Source organism: Callithrix jacchus, chromosome 18 (genome assembly GCF_049354715.1).
Source record: "Callithrix jacchus isolate 240 chromosome 18, calJac240_pri, whole genome shotgun sequence".
In the NCBI taxonomy this organism is placed as follows: Eukaryota; Metazoa; Chordata; class Mammalia; order Primates; family Cebidae; genus Callithrix; species Callithrix jacchus.
In genome coordinates this window covers 32,579,300-32,598,096 of record NC_133519.1, presented here as the reverse complement: position 1 = coordinate 32,598,096, position 18,797 = coordinate 32,579,300, and the positions used below count along the sequence as shown (strand labels likewise).

At 43.8% G+C, this 18,797-nt stretch overlaps 1 protein-coding gene across 44 annotated transcripts in view; it reads right to left on the bottom strand.

Moving 5' to 3' along the window:
* The window catches only part of SCYL3 (SCY1 like pseudokinase 3), an 86,032-nt gene extending 85,082 nt beyond the window's left edge, over nucleotides 1–950 (bottom strand). For 16 of the 44 annotated variants that reach the window (XR_008477649.2, XR_008477652.2, XR_013529552.1 and 13 more), the window contains exon 1: nucleotides 155–623. The gene's annotated coding sequence lies outside the window, so the exon portion shown is untranslated. Of the gene's footprint in view, nucleotides 1–154; nucleotides 624–684 lie in introns of those variants that run through there. The other 28 variants (XR_013529553.1, XM_078356316.1, XM_078356327.1 and 25 more) reach the window with 3 other exon arrangements.
* Nucleotides 951–18,797: the final 17,847 nt, after the last annotated feature.

Sequence of the window (18,797 nt, the reverse complement as noted above, 5' to 3'; positions counted from 1 at the left end):
CCGAGGGCGGGCGCGCCCCCAGGTTCCCCCAGGGTTCGGTCACGGCCGCCCCGGGACAGTGACTCGCCCAGCCGCGCACCCTCGCCCTGCTCGCCGCGACCCCGAGGAATCGCCAAGGGGCTAGGTCGCCGCTCTCGCTTCACTGGCCCCTCACCTTCCACACCTCCCGGCGAGGACCGACTTCGCGGCTGCCTTGGAGAGCTCTGGCCGCGGGCGCCTCACCAGGCGGGCGTCGCCCGCAAAGTGCAGATTACAAGGCGCCCCGCAATCAACAAGGACAGGTTGCTCCGAAGCGGAGAGCACAGCTCAACCGGCTGCCGGCGCCGCGCCGCGCTCGCTCCCGCGGGGTGCGCAGAACGCAGACCCGCGACCAGGGCGCGCGCCCGCTGCCTCCTCCCCGCCCGGCCCCCTCCCCCACGGCGCAGTCCTGCCAGGACTCGGGGCGCAGTGCAGGGCTCCCTGTTACCTGCGGGAGGGCAGCGGGGGAGGAGGCCGAGGGTCTTGGCTCTGGTCCCCTCTTGGCCCTCCTGCTGGCACCAACCACCCTGCCTGCCGGTAAATCTGTGGCCACTACACCCACAACCTTCTGGGGGCCAGGTTTCTCCCACACCATAGAGACGGGTGCGGAAACGGGACAGAATGCCCGCCTTTCTCCCTCCGACGCCACCACTGAGGCCAACGAACCGGGAACCGAGGTAGAAGGCCGCACAGAAGAGTCTTAGGCCGGTGCCATCTTGAGTGTGGGCGCCGTGACGACACCGAGTTGCACTCACTGCCCCAGCGGTCAGCGGTCTAGTTAATCCACGAAGATGTCCCCTGTCCAGACGTTTGGGTCGAATGCTCAAGTTTGACTTAAGTTGAATTTTTAGGATTTTAACAGCACTTTAATTTCATTTCCGCCCAAATCTAAAATGGCTGCTGGTCACTTCTAACAAATAGAGGTGAAGGGCGGAGAAAAGGAGTACCGGAATTAGCGAGTACTTTCAGGGGAATGACGTCACTCACCTTGCAGCTCTGATTGGCTGGGCTGTGGGGCGGAGTCGTGCGGAGATAATGCTGAAGCTGCGAGGTTCTGGTGATTTCGCTTAATCCTTGAGAGGGAAGGTCCGAATCACACTTCATTCAGCTGAAACTAATATTTGGAAATTTTAGTTTTAATGCAGTAGTCTCCCCCGTCCATGCTCTCTGCAGTTTCAGTAACCTGTGGTCAACCTTGGTTCAGAAATAGTAAATTGAAAACTCCAGAAGTAAACAATTTTTAAGTTTCAAACCGCCTGCGTTCTGAGTAGCCCTATTAAATCTCTGGCCATCCATTCTGTCCCACCCTGGGCGCGAATCATCTCTTTGTCCCGGGTAGCCCCGCAAGTGTACAGTATCCACCCATTACTCACTCATTACTCACGCAGTAGCTGCCTTGTTAACAGATCCACCTGTAGTGGATAATGAGAGAAAGACACCTGCTTATGTTCAAGTGACCCTTATTTTACTCAATAATGGCTGCAAAGCACAGGAATTGTGGTGCTGATAATCTGGTTATGCCAAGGAGAAGTTGTAAAGTGCTTCCTTTAAGTGACAAGGTGAAAGTTCTGGACTTAATAAGGAAAGAAAAATAATCATATGCTAAGGTTGCCAAGATCTATGATAACAAATTATGTATCCATGAAATTGTGAAGGAAAAAGATTCGTGCTAGTTAACTAAGCACCTATCATGCACTGTGGCTGTAACTATTGTAGTTTGAGGTTCAACAGCAAAAGATTGGAAAGGGATTACATTTGTGGTGGGAGACATGAACAGAAAACGTGTTCCATCTGAGCAGTGTTTGGCCAGAAAGTGTTGAGCCTATAGGAAGACTTCAGAAAGGGATCACCTGAAATTAAGCACACCTCAAGCCATTTACTGCAAGTAAGGGATGGCTACACAGATTCAGGAATAGGTTTGGACTGAAAACCATAAAAATAACTGGAGAGACCACATCTGCTGATGAAGAAGCTGCTGCATGTCTGGCAGGGCTGAAGAAATTGATGAAGGAGAAAGGCTTCCAGGAGATAGATGGAGAAGCTCAGAAAGTTATTCAGGTAGCAATGAAACCGCCCTTGCAAAATTATGACTAAAACAGTGAAAGAGATCCAACTTAACCAACTCCATCTTGTCTCTAACCTCCAAGCTGCCCTTGTTCATTCCCGGGTGTAGGCTGAACTAACTTTGGGAGGAACTTAGCTTATAACTTACAGTTTAAAATAAAGACAATAAAGGCCCTTTCCCAAAGCAAACCTCCTTCTTGCCTGGGATCTAGACTACTAACATTAGCCACAAGATTAGAAATTATGGTTTAGGAGTCATACAGCTAGAGGCCACAAGATTCTGACCCTCCCTGAATTGCTCCTAAGATCAGTGCTTGAGTTGTTTTGCAGACCCTCCACTTGATGGATCAGATGGCACCCACTCAGATAGATAAACTGGCCCATCTGATCTTGTGACCCCCACCTCACCCAGGAACTGACTCAGAGCAAGAAAACAGTGCTGCCCCGTAATTTCATCTTCAACCCAACCAATCAACACTCTCTGACTCACTGCCCCTCCCCATCCACCAAATTGTCTTTAAAAACTCTGACTGCTGGGGGAGATTGATTTGAGTAATAATAAACCTCCAGTCTCTTACAAAACCAGCTCCTTGTGAATTCTTTCTCTATTGCAATTCCCCTGTCTTGATAATTTATCTCTATCTAGAGAGTGGGCAAGGTGAATCCACTGGTGGTTACAGCAAGACCAGTTGATAAAGAAGGATTTGTCAATATGCTTGATGAAAAGGTGGAAGAACATATCAAAGGCCTCTATTCATTCTGAAGACAGGTTTAACTTTCTCATATTAGAAGCAGGGCTTAATCTCCCTGGACAGTTTCCAGTTCTCTGCCTCCTCCCAATGTGGTCACTCCAGACATCTGCCTTGTATGACCACCTCTGGTGACCACTGCACTATCAAACCATCAGGTACAAGCTACATGTTTCATCCCGTTGTCTCCTGTACCCCATGTACACCGTGCAGATATGCCTCAGCAACCACCTCTTCGTCACAGTGTGATGCCAGGGAACTTTGAAGCCAGCCAATTAGAATTCTTCAAGAGGAACCTGGTTGGGTATAACATCCAGGACCACAGTAAAGGCTTTGGCCCGCAAGTCCCTCTGTCTTGTTTCCCACCCACTGGTTTTGTGTGTGTGTGTGTGTGTGTGTGTGTGTGTGTCCCCCTTCCCACTGGCCCTGTGAGGCACGCTGTCCTCTTCTTATGGATCTGTAAGTAATGGAACTGCTTGTTATTTCACATGTTTTGCTCACCTCCTCTGGGTCTCACCTGTCCTATACACCCAAACCCGACTTCTTTCCTGGTTAGGGCTCTCCTAGAGAGTGGCTGTCTTGGTTGGAATAAACCAGACATGGGGCAGACCAGAGCCACAAATGTGCCTGCTAATATAAACAAGCTTCCTGTGAAAGGAACCTTTTGTCATGAGTCAGACACCTAGGAATTAGGCCATCTGCCAGGATAAAGAAGTATCCCATGAAAGGCACACTGTAAATATCCGAGCCCCATCAAACAAAAGCTAACGTTTATAGCCACTCCCAGAGAGAGACCTCAAGACCAAATCAGAAAAGAAATACAACACCTGTACTCTAGGTATACTAGCTCCAACATCCATTCCCACTCCTCTCCCCTTCTCCCTTCAATAAAGAAGAAATAAAAAAGATCACTTTCTGAGCCTACTTTGCCAGTAGGATGGTCACAAGTTCTGGCCAGTGAAACACAGCAGAAGTCTTGGAGGGGTTGGGGGAGGATAGATAGTGGATTAGGGAAAGCTTTTTCCTTCCTGATAAAGGAAATGATTGTGGGTGGAACAGCAGCAGCCACTCAAGCACCAGGAGACAGCAGGAGAACATGCTAAGGATACAGAGTTGAAAGACAGAAGAAATGGGATTCTCTTGCCTTTCACACTATCCCTGGAGAGTTGATAACTATGTTTTTCTTCCTTTTACAGGAGGAGTAGAGATGAGTCCCCTCAACCAGTACATGAATCTTCTGCAGTCAACATAGTTACCTACTGGCCCCCCCTCTTCCCAGTGTCCTCACCTCTGAGTCTTTGCTGGCCTTCCCACCCCATTCCTTACTCCCTAATCTTATGTCTAGATGTGCTGAGCTCCAGGGTATTCTCTGTAATCATTCCTCAGCCTGAAGGACTCTGTACATTCTTTCATTTCCCCAAGGTAAACCCACTCCTCCAAATACCAATGAGAAGGGAATATTTTGCTGCGAATTGAGTAGGAACGAGATGGGAGGGAGTTTGACACCCAGTGCTTCCCCTCTTCACTATTCATCTACTCACTTATTTGCTCTTGATGTTACTCAGGTCTCTGAACAAATGTCACCTGTTCAGACTCTTAAAGATTTGGGACATTGAAATCACAGGCTAAGTTGAATATTTTTGTCCAACCAAGATGCAATTCTTTCTGTCCAGTGAAAAATATAACCCCAAAGTTTATTACTGCATTAGAGAGCATTTATTGTTTTAAAATCTAATCTAGTAATCTTACCATATTTCTCTATAAAATTGCTTGTAAATATGTAGCTACACAAATGCTCTTCGAACCAATCTTAATGTCTTTTTAGTTTCCTCACTAATGTGTTGCTTTTATATTTACATGAGAGTTATAATTATATTTTGAAAATTCTAATTGAACAGTTTATCAGAGACAGCTCCCCTGAAAACACTGTCTAAAGCAACACCTTCCCTGCCTCTTCTTTCTTTTGACTTTGCCTTATTTTCCTTAACATCAATGCACGTATTTGTTCAGCATCTTGTCCCACAGCTAAAACATCAGCTCCCTTAAAACAGGGCTTCCTTCCTTCATTTTTCTTGCCTGCCATATTTCTAGCACATAACAGTGCCTAGAACCTGCTAGATCCTCAGTAAATATTAAACACACAAATGAATTTATTGAGAGCAGGCTGCACATTCCAGGCACCCTCCCTTCATCTCTCTGCCTCCCAGCCCTTACCCCACAGAGCCCTCTACAGTTCTGGTTCTAGTTCTGAGCGCCCTGGAGCTGCCCTCTGAGCTCCTTCTGCCTTTCTTGTGCACAGCAATCTTGTATTCCCTCACTGATTCCTCAGTCCACATTTTAAATATGTCTAAGGCCAGGAAAGAAAAGGATCTCCAGCAACCCGCATCCACGGTCCTTAGAATGTGGCTGGTGGGCCAGCTGTAAACAAAGAGTTTGTTTTCTTAATAGAAATAATTTTTTTCTTGTCATACTATTTCAGGCTCAACGTGAATTTTACTTTCAGCCAATCCTCTTCTTAATTCAAATCAAAACATGTCAAATTTATTGTATTCAGCTTGACTTTTAGATGTTCCGGGTTTTTTTTTAAATTAATCTTTTTCATGTTTCTAACTTAGACTCTCAAGTAGATGTAAGTATCTTGGATATATTCTTGGTTCTGTAGAAGCCTTAGCCATCCAACTTAATTAGTTTTTCCAATTTGATTTGAACTAACTTTTTACAAGCTCTACCTGAAAACCAAATGTACTACCAAAATATTGAGGTAGTACATTAAGATAGAATTCCCTTGAATAACTTGAATACAAGAATTCTATCTTAATATACTACCTCAATAATTTGTGTAATTGCATAATTGCAATTAGAATCTAGAAATGTAAAAGAGGGGAAACTTGCATTAAAGGACAAATGCTCCTTCAAGCATCTTTCAGATAAATACATATAGCATCCGTAGGTAGTGGATACCTTATAGAAAACCAACCTTGACCTAAGCCACTTTGCTCTTTCTTTGTTTTTAGGAACTTTGCATAGATATTGGAAGATTTCCCTAATGAGAAATATGTCTTTTCCAAGTTCCACTATAACCTTGCTACCTCAACAAAGAGAATGAAAGCAAGTCTGAGGTGGGATTCTACTACACATTCGCAAGTTTATTAGCGAGGTTTAAAGACAGACATTAGAGCTGTTCATACAAACTCAGTGAGGTTCCACTTGTCTAGGAGCGTGGACAGCATCTTGCATGAAAGGTTCATCCTCTGCAGGAAGATGGGACAGTATTTTAATAGCAGATGCAGCTATCCTAATTAGAACTGGATGACAAAAACCTTACTATCAGTTTCTCCAAACGGGGCTGGTTTGAAATCCTAAATCTAGGGCCCTTTCCAAAGTGTGCAGATTACTAGATCTCCTAGATTCTTATATACCAATCATGTAAGGCTGATGCCTGGCAACATTTTTATTTATTCCGTCCATCTTGAAATTACTCATTTGGTCATGAAAATTCACTATTAACATCTTTAAGGCCACTAGTATTGATCTGAGTTAGAGAGAGCTCAAAAGCTTGTAGTGGGAATATAGGCTTCTCATTGAAATCTTTCAGATGCTGAAACTCTCTGAAGTGGGAAATTGCTTCTCAACTTCAAAGTGCACATGAATCATCTTGGAATCATGCTCCCAGGAGACAGATTTGGGGCATTATATGTCTACATCTTCTTTAAAATACTTCAGCCTTGAGGGAGATATAGATGTGTGCTAACTTAGATCTGTCCTGTAGGGGCAGTTGATTAATATTTGAAGGCAACATGAACATCCTCTGGAAGCATTTTTAAAAATACAAAAGCTGAGGCCTCACACTAGATTGTCCGAGTCAGAATCTACATTTTTTTTTTTTTTTTGAGACAGAGTTTCGCTCTTGTTACCCAGGCTGGAGTGCAATGGCGCGATCTCGGCTCACCGAAACCTCTGCCTCCTGGGTTCAGGTAATTCTCCTGCCTAAGCCTCCTGAGTAGCTGGGATTACAGGCACGCACCACCGTGCCCAGCTAATTTTTTGTATTTTTAGTAGAGACGGGGTTTCAACATGTTGACCAGGATGGTCTCGATCTCTTGACCTCGTGATCCACCTGCCTCGGCCTCCCAAAGTGCTGGGATTACAGGCTTGAGCCACAGCACCCGGCCAGAATCTACATTTTAATAAGATCTCTAGGTGATTGTCAGGCACCTTCCTTGCAGGGAACTTCGAGAACTGCCTAAATGATCTAAGGCCTCTTTCCTTCGGCCTCACTGCTGTCCTCCTGCTCACTCCCTCTGGTCCACGCTCAGTGGCCTTGCTGTCCCGTCAGCATGCCAGGCCAGCTCTTGCCTGAGGACTTTTGCTCTAGCTCTTCCTTTTCCCGGTCATTCTCCTTTCCCAGATAGCCACTTGACTAAGTCTCTTCGATTTTTTTTGTTCACATCTCATCTTCTCAGTGAATCCTATCCTAACCCAACCCACCCTATCTAATTCTACGACTTTTACCCTTCTTCCTGCTACACTTCCAATGCTTCCTTTCCTGCTTTCTTTTGCTTTTTTCCTCCATAGCACTGACCATCTTCTAAACAGCCATATACTATATTTTCTAGATTGTAAAAACTATAGTTTTCACATTTTAGCATCCCATTTTATTACAAATGGCATAATATAATTTGTCAAAAATTTTTTCTTAGTGGTACCAAATATACTGATGGTCCCTAAATGTGATGGCATCACAGTTGATGAAATATGGCAATTTGTTTATGTATTATGGCTTTTGGCTTTGAGAGAAAAAAATTATTTGAGACTTTAAAATAGGGAAAAGAGGTTATTGTGGTTTTCTTCCCATGCAATTCTGGATTAAATTGCTATTGACGGGCCGGGAGCGGTGGCTCAAGCCTGTAATCCCAGCACTTTGGGAGGCTGAGGCGGGGCGATCACGAGGTCAAGAGACCGAGACCATCCTGGTCGACATGGTGAAACCCCATCTCTACTAAAAATACAAAAAAATTAGCTGGGCACGGTGGCGCGTGCCTGTAATCCCAGCTACTAAGGAGGCTGAGGCAAGAGAATTGCCTGAACCCAGGAGGCGGAGGTTGCAGTGAGCCGAGATTGTGCCATTGCACTCCAGCCTGGGTAACAAGAGCGAAACTCCGTCTCAAAAAAATATAAATAAATAAATAAATAAATTGCTATTTACTAGGTTATTTTACTTCTTCTTTATCACCTTTTAAGGGGAAGAGGCTAACTTTTTTATTCTCACTCAGTAGAGGTATAAATAAGTTTTTCCAGCCCAGCAAATCATCTTAATGGTTACAGTTTATTGTCCTGTAAGTCATTGACCCAGCAACCTGAACCTGACATGTCTACCAAATTGTCTACCTGTACACCTGTCTTCTCAGCTGCTATTTGGACTAGTTTTAAAATTTTACTGATTCCCTCATTAATAAAAACATTAAATAGAGTCTTTGACATGTGTTCATTTTATATTTGCCTGAGAAACCTCATTCTACTTTTTATAAAAATTACATTTTAATGGTTTATTCTCCCTTGGTAGAAAGTTAAGTTTCACAAGGGAAAAAAAAAATCTGTTTTGTTCATTGATGTACCATAAATGCTTAGAAAAATGCTTGGAACATTGTAGATGCTCAATAAATATTTATTGATGAACAAATGGATGGAAGTGTAGAAAAATATACCTTAGTCTGTTAACATTCACCATGTAAAGTAGGGAGAAGTTACTTTTTTCTTTCTATACCTTTTTATATATCTGCCTATTGTTTTATGTGTTACAGTGAGCCTATATTGTTTTTATTTGTTTAAGAGACAGAGTCCTTGCACTGTCACTCACGCTGAAGTACAATGGTGTAATCATAGCTCATATAACTTTGAACTCCTGGACTCAAGCAATCCTCTTGAGACTGGGTTCTGGGATGCGGGGGAGGCTCAGCTCCCTGATAGGATGTGTTCTTCTAGACTCTTGGTCCCTCACTCACCCAAGAATGGGGGAGAGTGAGGGAATGTATTCTCTTACCGGAACATGACGGGGCGTAGTTTTAAGGGCAAGGACTTCCCAGTGCCCTGCCCGCCTCCCATCTCACTCCATCCAAGAGATTTAATGGTTTATGTTTAAATTTCACAGGCACAGGAAGAAACTAAGAGTCAGTCACCCCAGCAGAAGTTTAATGGAACTCCTTTCATTGGCCAGAGGTCTTAAAGAAGGTGGGGGTTCCTCCCAGGTTAAAAGTCCCCTTCTTCCACACCCCTTTGGACTCCATGTTTGGGTCCCCTTCCAAGAACATTCCCTTTGTGGAAGCCATCTTTCTCTCTCTTAGATTTCCCCTCTGGAGTCCTCTTCCACTCTCTCTCATGGAAGCCTGTCTTCCCCTCCTAAACTCCATCTCTCTCTATTCCCTTACACTCAGTGTGGAAGCTGCTTTCCTCTCCTGGATTCCATCTGTCTGGATTCTCTCACTCAGTGTGTGAGTTAGCTGTTTCTTTCTCTCTCCTTGTCCTTTTTCTCTCTCTACCTAGATAAATCACTTTCCACAAACTCTTTTGGGTCTGGCATTTACTGCGCACTGTGCCGTGGTCTCCTGTCCCATTCTTGGGGGTGATAGACCAGAAACCTGGAGAAACATCTCAGGGGAACTGAGGTCTCCCCTGAAGCCCAACATTACAAGAGGACCCCACCAGGCCCAGTCGGCTTGTAAGTAAATATCGGACCCCAAAGAGTTTTGCAGAAACCGATTTATTTAGGCAGAGAGAGAAAAAGGAGAAAGAGAGAGAGAGAGAGAGAGCAGCTCCCATGATGTTGTGGAAGGGGATCCAGAAATGGACTCTGCACCAAAGTGGGGCAAGGGGACTTTTAATCTGGGAGTAATTCCCGCCCCATTCAAGTTTTCTGTCCTATGAAAGTAGTTCCTTTAAACTTCTGCTGGAGTGATTGATCTTTGATTTCTTCCCTCAAGTCTGAAAGTTAAACAAAGACCTTTAAGCTTCCGGATGGAGATGTGGATGGGAGTATGGTGCCAGGAAGTTCTTGCCTTTGAAACTACACCCCCTTGTGGACCCGGGAAGAGAATACATTCCCTTACTCTCATCCCAGCCTCTCAAGCAGCAAGGATTACAGGCATGTGCCACACCACACCAGACGCATTTTTAAAATCATTTTTTGTAGAGATGGGGTTTTGTTGTGTTGACCAGGCTGGTCTTGAACACCTTGCCTCAAGCAACCCTCCTGCTTCAACTTCCCAAAGTGCTTGGATTACAGGCACGTATTTTTGTAATTTTAAAGGCAATTTAATAAAGAGATGAGGAACTGAACGTAAAGTTTTAGAAGGAGGAAACAACAACTTTCCTTTTCTCCCTTTTAAGTTCATTGTCTGGGACCCCTATGACAAAGATTGACAAGAGAAAAACAAGTTTATTCGTGTGTGTTTCATATACACATAGGAGATACTCAAGAAATGAGTAATTCTCAAAGAGGTGGCTTAGAGCTCAGGCATATAGCATCTCCGAGAAAGAAGAATAAACTCTTACAGAAGTAACAAGTCAGAAGAAAGGATGGCAAACTGTGGAAAGGGAACTAAATGGGAGTTTTTAATGTAGATTATCCTAGTGTTGACAGCAGCTGCCTTTGGTGATCAAACTTTATCTTCCCCAGTGGAGAGGGGAGAAGGGATACTTTTGTCAATTTATATCTTGATTTGAGGGAAATGGGAGTAGGACAGAGAGCTTTTTAAAAATATCTGCTGCTTCTCAATTGTCTTCTGCTGAAAATAATCCTTATGCCAAGGGGGAGTATTTTGGGGTGGCGTATTCTAGTCTCCTCCACTTAAATTGGAAGCTTTTGAGTTTGCATCTATAAAACAGTGCTCATAGCCCGTAATTCCTCATATAATAACAATCTTAAGGGTCTTGTGTTAGTAGCTCCAAAGCATTGATAGGAAACAGGAGGCCATACGGAAGACACATTTCCTGATAAGGGGTAGATGGCAGTTGAGTTAACCTTACAAATTTATGCCCAGAAGCAGTAACTTGTGAGCTAGTTTCTCAGCCCTCTCCAATGCTAGCTCAGCCCTCTTTAAAAGCTAGCTCAGGACAATATAAAAACCATTTGCTCTTTTTCTTTAAAAAAAAAAAAAATCCCTGTTGCTCACTGTACCCTTCCAAGTCTTTCTCAGGGCTGCCATCTCCGCTGAGTTTCTCCCCTCTTCCCTGCAAACAAACACCCACCCCCATCTAAGTTCTACATCAAGGAAGCAGCAGCTAGATCAGGGGACTTGCGGCTTGTGGGACAAAGGGATTCAGTACGATGTCTGTTCCATCATCAGCAAGTATGGTAAAAACAAGTAAAACAAACCCCCAATCTCCTCTGAAAACTTTTGCCCTCAATTTTGGTACTAGTTTCTTAAAAAATTATTTTCCTCTTTTCTCACAGCATTTTTTTTAAATTCTTTCATTTACTTCTTTTTCCTAACTTTGCCTCTCACTGTATGGCATATAAATGGAGTTCATTAGGCACAAATTTATTGGTCCAGTGACATTATCTGCAATAAAAGCCACTACAGTGTGTACAACCAAGTGACAAAGACAACTGTGTCCTCAAAGCACAAGGAATAGCACCACTGCCATCTTCTCACCATTTTTGATAAGAGAGGTGGGGAGGAAGAGGAAGGGCCTATTTGTCTTTGTTGTCTTCTGCAGGAAATAAGAAAGCAAGAAACAGCTAAAGGAAGCCTGGTAGTGATGTGCTGAAATCGAAGTAGCCCTGAGCCACGTGTTTGAACAGGGCATTTTCACAACAGGAAACAGAGCAAGAGGGTAATTAGGAGTTACACGAAAATGTCATTACACTAACAACGTTATTTTAGAGAGAACAACTGAAACAGAAATTGGTACTGCAAAATTAACTCTCCAGACAGAGGCTGGGCCAGGAGTGCATCTCGTTAGGTCTCAGAGGGGAGCTCGATTCAGGGTCCTCTTTCTGCTCCCCATGGTAGTAAACGGACAGTGAAGCCACTTGTCTGCTGGACAGATGTGTACATTTTTGGAGCTTTGCTATGGTCTTCATTTTGAGTATTTTATTGCCGCCTAAAAAGTGCCTGGACTAATGAATGGCTGAACATAATGTATTCCAAACAATGGAATATTATTTGGCCATTGGAAGGGATAAAGTTTTCATACACGTGACAACATGGTTGCTGAGAAAACATTCTGCTAAGTCAAAGAATCCAGGCACAAAAAGCCATACATCATTTGAGTCCATTTATATGAAATGTCCAGGATAGGGAAATCCACACAGAGAGAAAGCAGATATGTGATTGCTAGGGGAAGCGGGTAAGGAGGAATGGGGTGTGACTGCTAATGGGTAGGAGGTTTCTTTTTAAAGGGATGAAAGTATTCTGGAATTAGATAATGGTGATGGTTGTACAACCTTGAGAATATACTAAAACCCACTGAATTACATTTTTACACTTATAAGGTACATTTTAAATGTAAATTTTAAGTTAGCACTTTTATGGTATCTGTATTATTTCTCAAATTTACAAAAGACCATGCTATGTGTATTAGACATACCTGAGAATAGGTCATTTATAAACAAAAGAAGTTTAATTGGCTCATTGTTCTGTGGGTTGTACAGGCTTCTGCTTCTGGTGAGGCCTCAGGAAACTTACAGTCATGGCAGAAGGCAAAGGGAAAGCAAGCATGTCTTACACGGCGGGAGCAGGAGGAAAAAGTTCATCTTCCTCTTTGTGGTTAGCATGTCCATCTCACTGTTGTATGTTGGGTGAGGGTAGAAAGTGAGATGATAGGTACCTTCTTTCATTCCACAGGTTCTATATTAAAAAGAGCCATGCTAGAGGAGAACCTGAAGACCACTCGCAAAGAGATGCTACAGCTTTTAAACAACCAGATGTCTTGAGAACTCTATCATGAGACAGCACTGGGGGATGGTGCCAAACTATTACAAACCAACTCCATGATCCAGTCCCCACCAGGCCTGACCTCCAACACTGAGGGTCAGACTTCAACATGAGATTTGGGTGGGGAAACAGAGACAAACCATATCACTAAGTGTACGAGCATATACACGGGTGCACACAAAGGGAGATGAATATGACATTCAACAATTCATTGTTTACTAGTTGTTACAAAATGGGACTCTATTAACAGCAGGTGCCTTATAACATATTGTGTTATTCAAAGTCAGATTTGAAAAAAACTAAAAATTGGGGATACTCATAAAGACATTACAAATGTTAAAAAATAAAAACAAGTGGCTAGACTTGGTAACTTCAATGAGAAATGATTGATAGGCTCTGATATGGTTTGGCTCTGTGTCCCCACCCAAATCTCATCTCAAATTCTATTTCTTCATGTTAGAGAGGGACCTGGTGGGAGGTGACTGGATCATGGGGGCAGATTTCTCCTTTGTTCTTCTGGTGATACTGAGTGAGTTATCACAAGATCTGGTTGTTTGAAAGTGCGAAGCACCTCCCCCTGCTTTCTTTCTCTCCTGCTTCATCATGTAAAGAAGGTGCTTGCTTCCCCTTTGCCCTCCTCCGTCACTCTAAGTTTCCTGAGGATGCCACAGCCATCCTTGCTGTACAGCCTATGGAACTGTGAGTCAATTAAACAAACCTCTTTTCTTCATAAATTACCCCATCTCAGGTAGTTCTTTCTAGCAGTCTGATAATGGGCTAATGCAGGCTCAGCATCCCTTTCTCAAGTATTTCACTCCACTTCTGGAGTTTGTATGAACCCCCTCAAACTTGTGTGGTTCTCCTTTTCAAAATCACCAAATTAAAACTGACTCCTTCATAGAGAGTAGCAAGCAGGTGCCAGAAGCTGTGCGTGGGGGAACCAGGGAGATGCTGGATGAAGGGTATAGAGTTCTGGGGGTCTAACACACAATACACTGAGTATCCTTACTAATACTGCATTGTATACTTGACATGTGCAGAGAGTGGATTTTAAGTGACCTCCCCCTTCCCCACCCAACATACACACAAATAATAACTAATTGTGGTGATGGTGATCTTTTTTTTTTTTTTGAGACGGAGTTTCGCTCTTGTTACCCAGGCTGGAGTGCAATGGCGCGATCTCGGCTCACCGCAACCTCCGCCCCCTGGGTTCAGGCAATTCTCCTGCCTCAGCCTCCTGAGTAGCTGGGATTACAGGCACGCGCCACCATGCCCAGCTAATTTTTTGTATCTTTAGTAGAGACGGGGTTTCACCATGTTGACCAGGATGGTCTCCATCTCTTGACCTCGTGATCCACCCGCCTCAGCCTCCCAAAGTGCTGGGATTACAGGCTTGAGCCACGGCGCCCGGCCTTTTTTTTTTTTTTTAAAGACAAGGCCTCACTCTATCACCCAGGCTGCAGTGCAGTGGTACAATCAGGGCTCACAGCAGCCTCAGCCTCCCAGATTCAAGCAATCCTCCCACCTCAGCACACCTCGCATTCTTCCCGTTCCCCACTAGGTGGGACTACAGGCATGTACCACCATGCCCAGCTAACTTTTTCTGGAAGTTTAGTAGAAACGAGATCTCTCTATGCTGTCCAAGCTGATCTCGAACTCCTGGGCTCAAGTGATCCCCCCGCCTTGGCCTTGCAAAGTGCTAGGATTGCAGTTGTGAGCCACCGCACTGGCTATGACAATCATTTCACAATGTATCCATATATCAAGTCATCACGGTGCATACCTTGAATAAGCACAATTTTAACCTGTCTATGACACCTCAATAAAGCTGGAAAACAACAAGGTTCCTTCAGCACAGAGGTGGAAATAAAGAAGCTCTGAAAGTTCAGCTAACCGAAAGGTAGCGTTTCCTTGACTCACCCTCCTGCAGTCTAAGCCTTAGTGGGCAGCTCCACCTTCCACCTGGTGCAAGCTGTAATAGTCGTAATCTCAGGGGTTCTGCTTCATGTACTAGTGCAGTGCTGATTACACAGCAGACTTGAAGCAATAGTAAATTGTAGAGAACAAGGAAAGAGAGCTGAACCTGTAAGAACTTGCTCATAATTTCTGTCTCATTCTATTGGTAGAAGTGAGATAAAGGAAAGCCCAATTTCAAAAAGTGAGGAAATAGTCCATCTTTTGATGAGAGAAGCTGTTGAATACCACAGCCATCTTTTTTAGTTATATATCTTCTGCCACAGTTTTTTACATCCTGTCCACATGCAAAATCCACTCACCTCCTCTGCCAAAAACCTCCTATCATTACGGTGTTAGGCTCTGATTTAAAGTGCAAGTTCTCATCATCAAAATCACATGCAGGCATGGATGAAGCTCTTTGTGAGTGGCCTTCAGGCTCTCTTCTACTATGGCTCTTCTTGATCTAGAATTTGTGGACTGAAAGAAGGTACCTGCCATCTCACTCTCCACCCTCACCCAACATGCCGTGAGATGGACATGATAATCACAAAGGATACTCCCATGGAAAGACAGATGCATAGCTGTCCTGGGTTCTTAGCAAATCTGAAATCATGCCAGGAACACATGTCAGTTCCCTTTAGGTCCAGGGAATGTTGCTTAGAGCTCATTTTCACTCCCTTTGAATAGTTTCATATTATACAATGATGCTATAATAGCATAAGAGCTATTCCTATAATAAATTCCATATGCTGTATCACTCACAGTGGTTCTGTTTTTCGGATCAAACTCTGACTGATACAAGTCCAGCTAAAAAGAGGTGCCCCCGTTAGTCTCAGAATTTTCTTCAGTGGCGTCACTCACTGGATTCTGGATCTTAGACCGATGGGTGACCCCTATCGGGTCAGGAAAGCTTCAGGAGCCACCAGTGGGATTCTGATGTAAGGGATTCCAGGAGATACAAACAAGTTTATACCCTTAGAAAAACAACCACTTTCTGTCTAGTTGGAGCTATCTGAGTTGGAAGGCCTCATGGGTCTGGTGCCTACATCATAGCAACCAAGCTTCTAACTATATTTTGGATCAGATTAAACTGTGAACAGTCCAGAGTGATGGTTCAGATCTCCAGCGAATTAAAATAACATTGGTACTTTAAGAAAGGGGCCAAAATATTACACCCACAAAAAGGTGGCATGGCAGACACTGTGCCTCCAGTATTCTGAAGGATGGCCATGTCAACTGGATCAAAGGGGCGCCTGTGATAAGAGAAAAATACCCTGGTAGGATTTACAGTGGAAACACGATGACTGCTAGTGTGTCACAGATAGCAATGCCACCATAACCTGAAATAAAGTGAAATGTTGGGCTCTGGCTTCCATCCCACATGCCCTCAGAGAAGAAGGACTAAGCTAATTGGCACAATATGTTTAGCTCCAAGTAGTTTCAGTGCAGACAGTACAAGAAGCCAGGTGATTGGTGGGCTGCTGACTATATGGTCAAGTAGATGGAAACAAAATCACTACAGAATTAGTTTAAAACCAGCTGGGCAAGAGTAACTATAAAAAGCACTGCTGGCCAGGCGCGGTGACTCGCGTCTATAATCTCAGCACTTTGGGAGGCCGAGGTGGGCAGAACACCTGAGGTTGGGCGTTTGAGATCAGCCTGACCAACACAGAGAAACCCCATCTCTACTAAAAATATAAAATTAGCCAGTCTTTACTAAAAATAAGAAATTAGCTAGGTGTGGTGGCACATGCCTGTAATCCCAGCTACTTGAGAGGACGAGGCAGGAGAATTGCTTGAACCTGTGAGCCGAGATAATGCCACTGCACTCCAGCCTCAGGCAACAAGAGTGAAACTCTGTCTCAAAAAAAAAAGAAAGAAAAGAAAGCACTGCTAATATATGTAGATACCAACTTGATGAGGTAGAGGTTTATAACTATAATAATGAAACAGATGCTCTAACTTGAACCAGAAGCGGTAAAAAGGAAAAGTGGGACAATGGGGGTTATTTCCATCACTGAATCCAATAGATTAGGGAATTAAATGAAGAATATAAAGAGGGTACCACAACCCCTTGGGGAGAATCTGAGGCAATTCCATACTGCATCAAGTAATGACACCCAACCAGATGCAGAAGAGGAAAACTACTTTTCAGAAAGGCTTGTGAGGGCTGTAATTGCGTTGTTTTTCTTCTCCTTCTTCTAGCGGATGGGACTCAATGGATACGCCCCAACCAAAGGAGCAGCATTGCCAGGAGTTGTGTTTCCAAAGAGAAAATGAGCTTGCCCAATAGGGGAGGATAGCTATTTCGGCTTTAGTAAATACCTTCCTTTAGAGTCAAACACTTATTTTGCAGGACTAGAGGCCTGATTACTCGAAGAGAGAGGCTTGCCTAAAAGAAATGGATTATAGCTGGGTGTGGTGCTGGTAGTCCCAGCTACTCAGGGAGGCTGAGACAGGAGAATTGCTTGAACCCAGAGTCGGAGGTTGCAGTGAGCCAACATTGTGCCACTGCACTCCAGCCTGGACGACAGAGGGAGACTCCATCTCAAAAATAAATAAAAATAAATAAATGGAAGGAGTGGTGAAGGCAGAAACAGAAATAGGTAACTAAGAGACCAGTTGACTCATATCTGGTGAAGATGAACAAGCTAAGAAAAGAAAAGGCCTAAGATATAATGGAGTAAAGTTATATTTACCCTTCGGTGATAATTTTGGTTACATTGTTACACTATCTTTTAATTGTATTAGGGATGATGACAATATTTATGACCAGTTGTGCAACTCAGTAACCATTTGTGATGGCCATTGCGGCAGCTGGTTTTGTGTGTACTATATTGTGTGCTTGTAGGTACTCAGGATTGTAGCTTTTGCTGTAGCTGCTTTTAGGCCAACCAATATATGTGATGTGGAAGCAGAGCCCGTGTCCTGTTGCCTGAACTACAAACAGTAATTACAGTTACATTACAACATCAGCATCTGCCACAGCTGCTGAACAGATAATACAGAGGTATCTACTGGCACAATAACTTCATGCTCACAACATCCTTGCTCTCCCATATAACCTGGACAGGAACCTTTCACTAAGGTGAATAAATAAGCACACAGCCATTTAAACAAGCTTCATGTGGGAATTCCTGAGTATTTGCTGGTTTCAGATACTGAGAATATACCTACCAGTTAATTTCCTATAATCTAGCAATTCTCATCCCTGGTTGCACATTAAAATCACCTGGCAAAATATTCTTTTAAATAATTAAAAATGTGTGTGTGTGTGTGTGTGTGTCTAGGACTGACTTTCAACAGACTGCCATGAGAGAGTTGCTCCGCTACATAGAAAATCCCAAACCCCAATCCAGAAGCAGGTCATCTCCAGCTGGTTTAGTGCCAGGTTTCCCCATGATCGTGCCTTGCATGACAGGCACAGGGGCGGCCGCCTTTCCGGCCACAACCCATTTCCCAGGACTAGGGGTTCTCTGCACCTGACCCGGTCCTGGCACTTGGCGGCTACCTGGCAGAACTTTTAAACCACATGATGCGTGTGTTCCATCCCCAAAGATTATGATTTAATTGGTTTAAATTGTATCTATATATTTTTTTAAAGCTCTACAGATGATTCCACAAAATACATACTAGTGTAAACAGTGGGGCCCACACTGTGAACTAGTGCAGTGGTTCTCAAAGTGTGGTCCTTGGACCAGAGCCAACAACAGCCCCTGGCAACTTGTTAGAAATGCAAATTTTTCATCCCCATCTCAGACCTGCTGAATCACCAACGTTGAAGTGTGGCCCAGCAAGCCCACCCGGTGATTCTCATGTAAGGTAATGTTTTGAGAATCGCCCAACTGGTGAAACAAGTTGATGAGGTTTGAGCAAGCATCATTTTATTTCTACTAATGCACGAGAAAGACAATTATCCCCAGCATGAGCTGGGACAGAACTCTGTGGTCCTATGTGATTATTTGTACTTCTTGACAAGAAATTAGTTTTCCTGAAAATAATGTTTGCTAAACTTCCATGAGAATGAAAATTTCTTTGGGAGAGCTAAAATTAGCCACACAGACGGTTGTCCTGA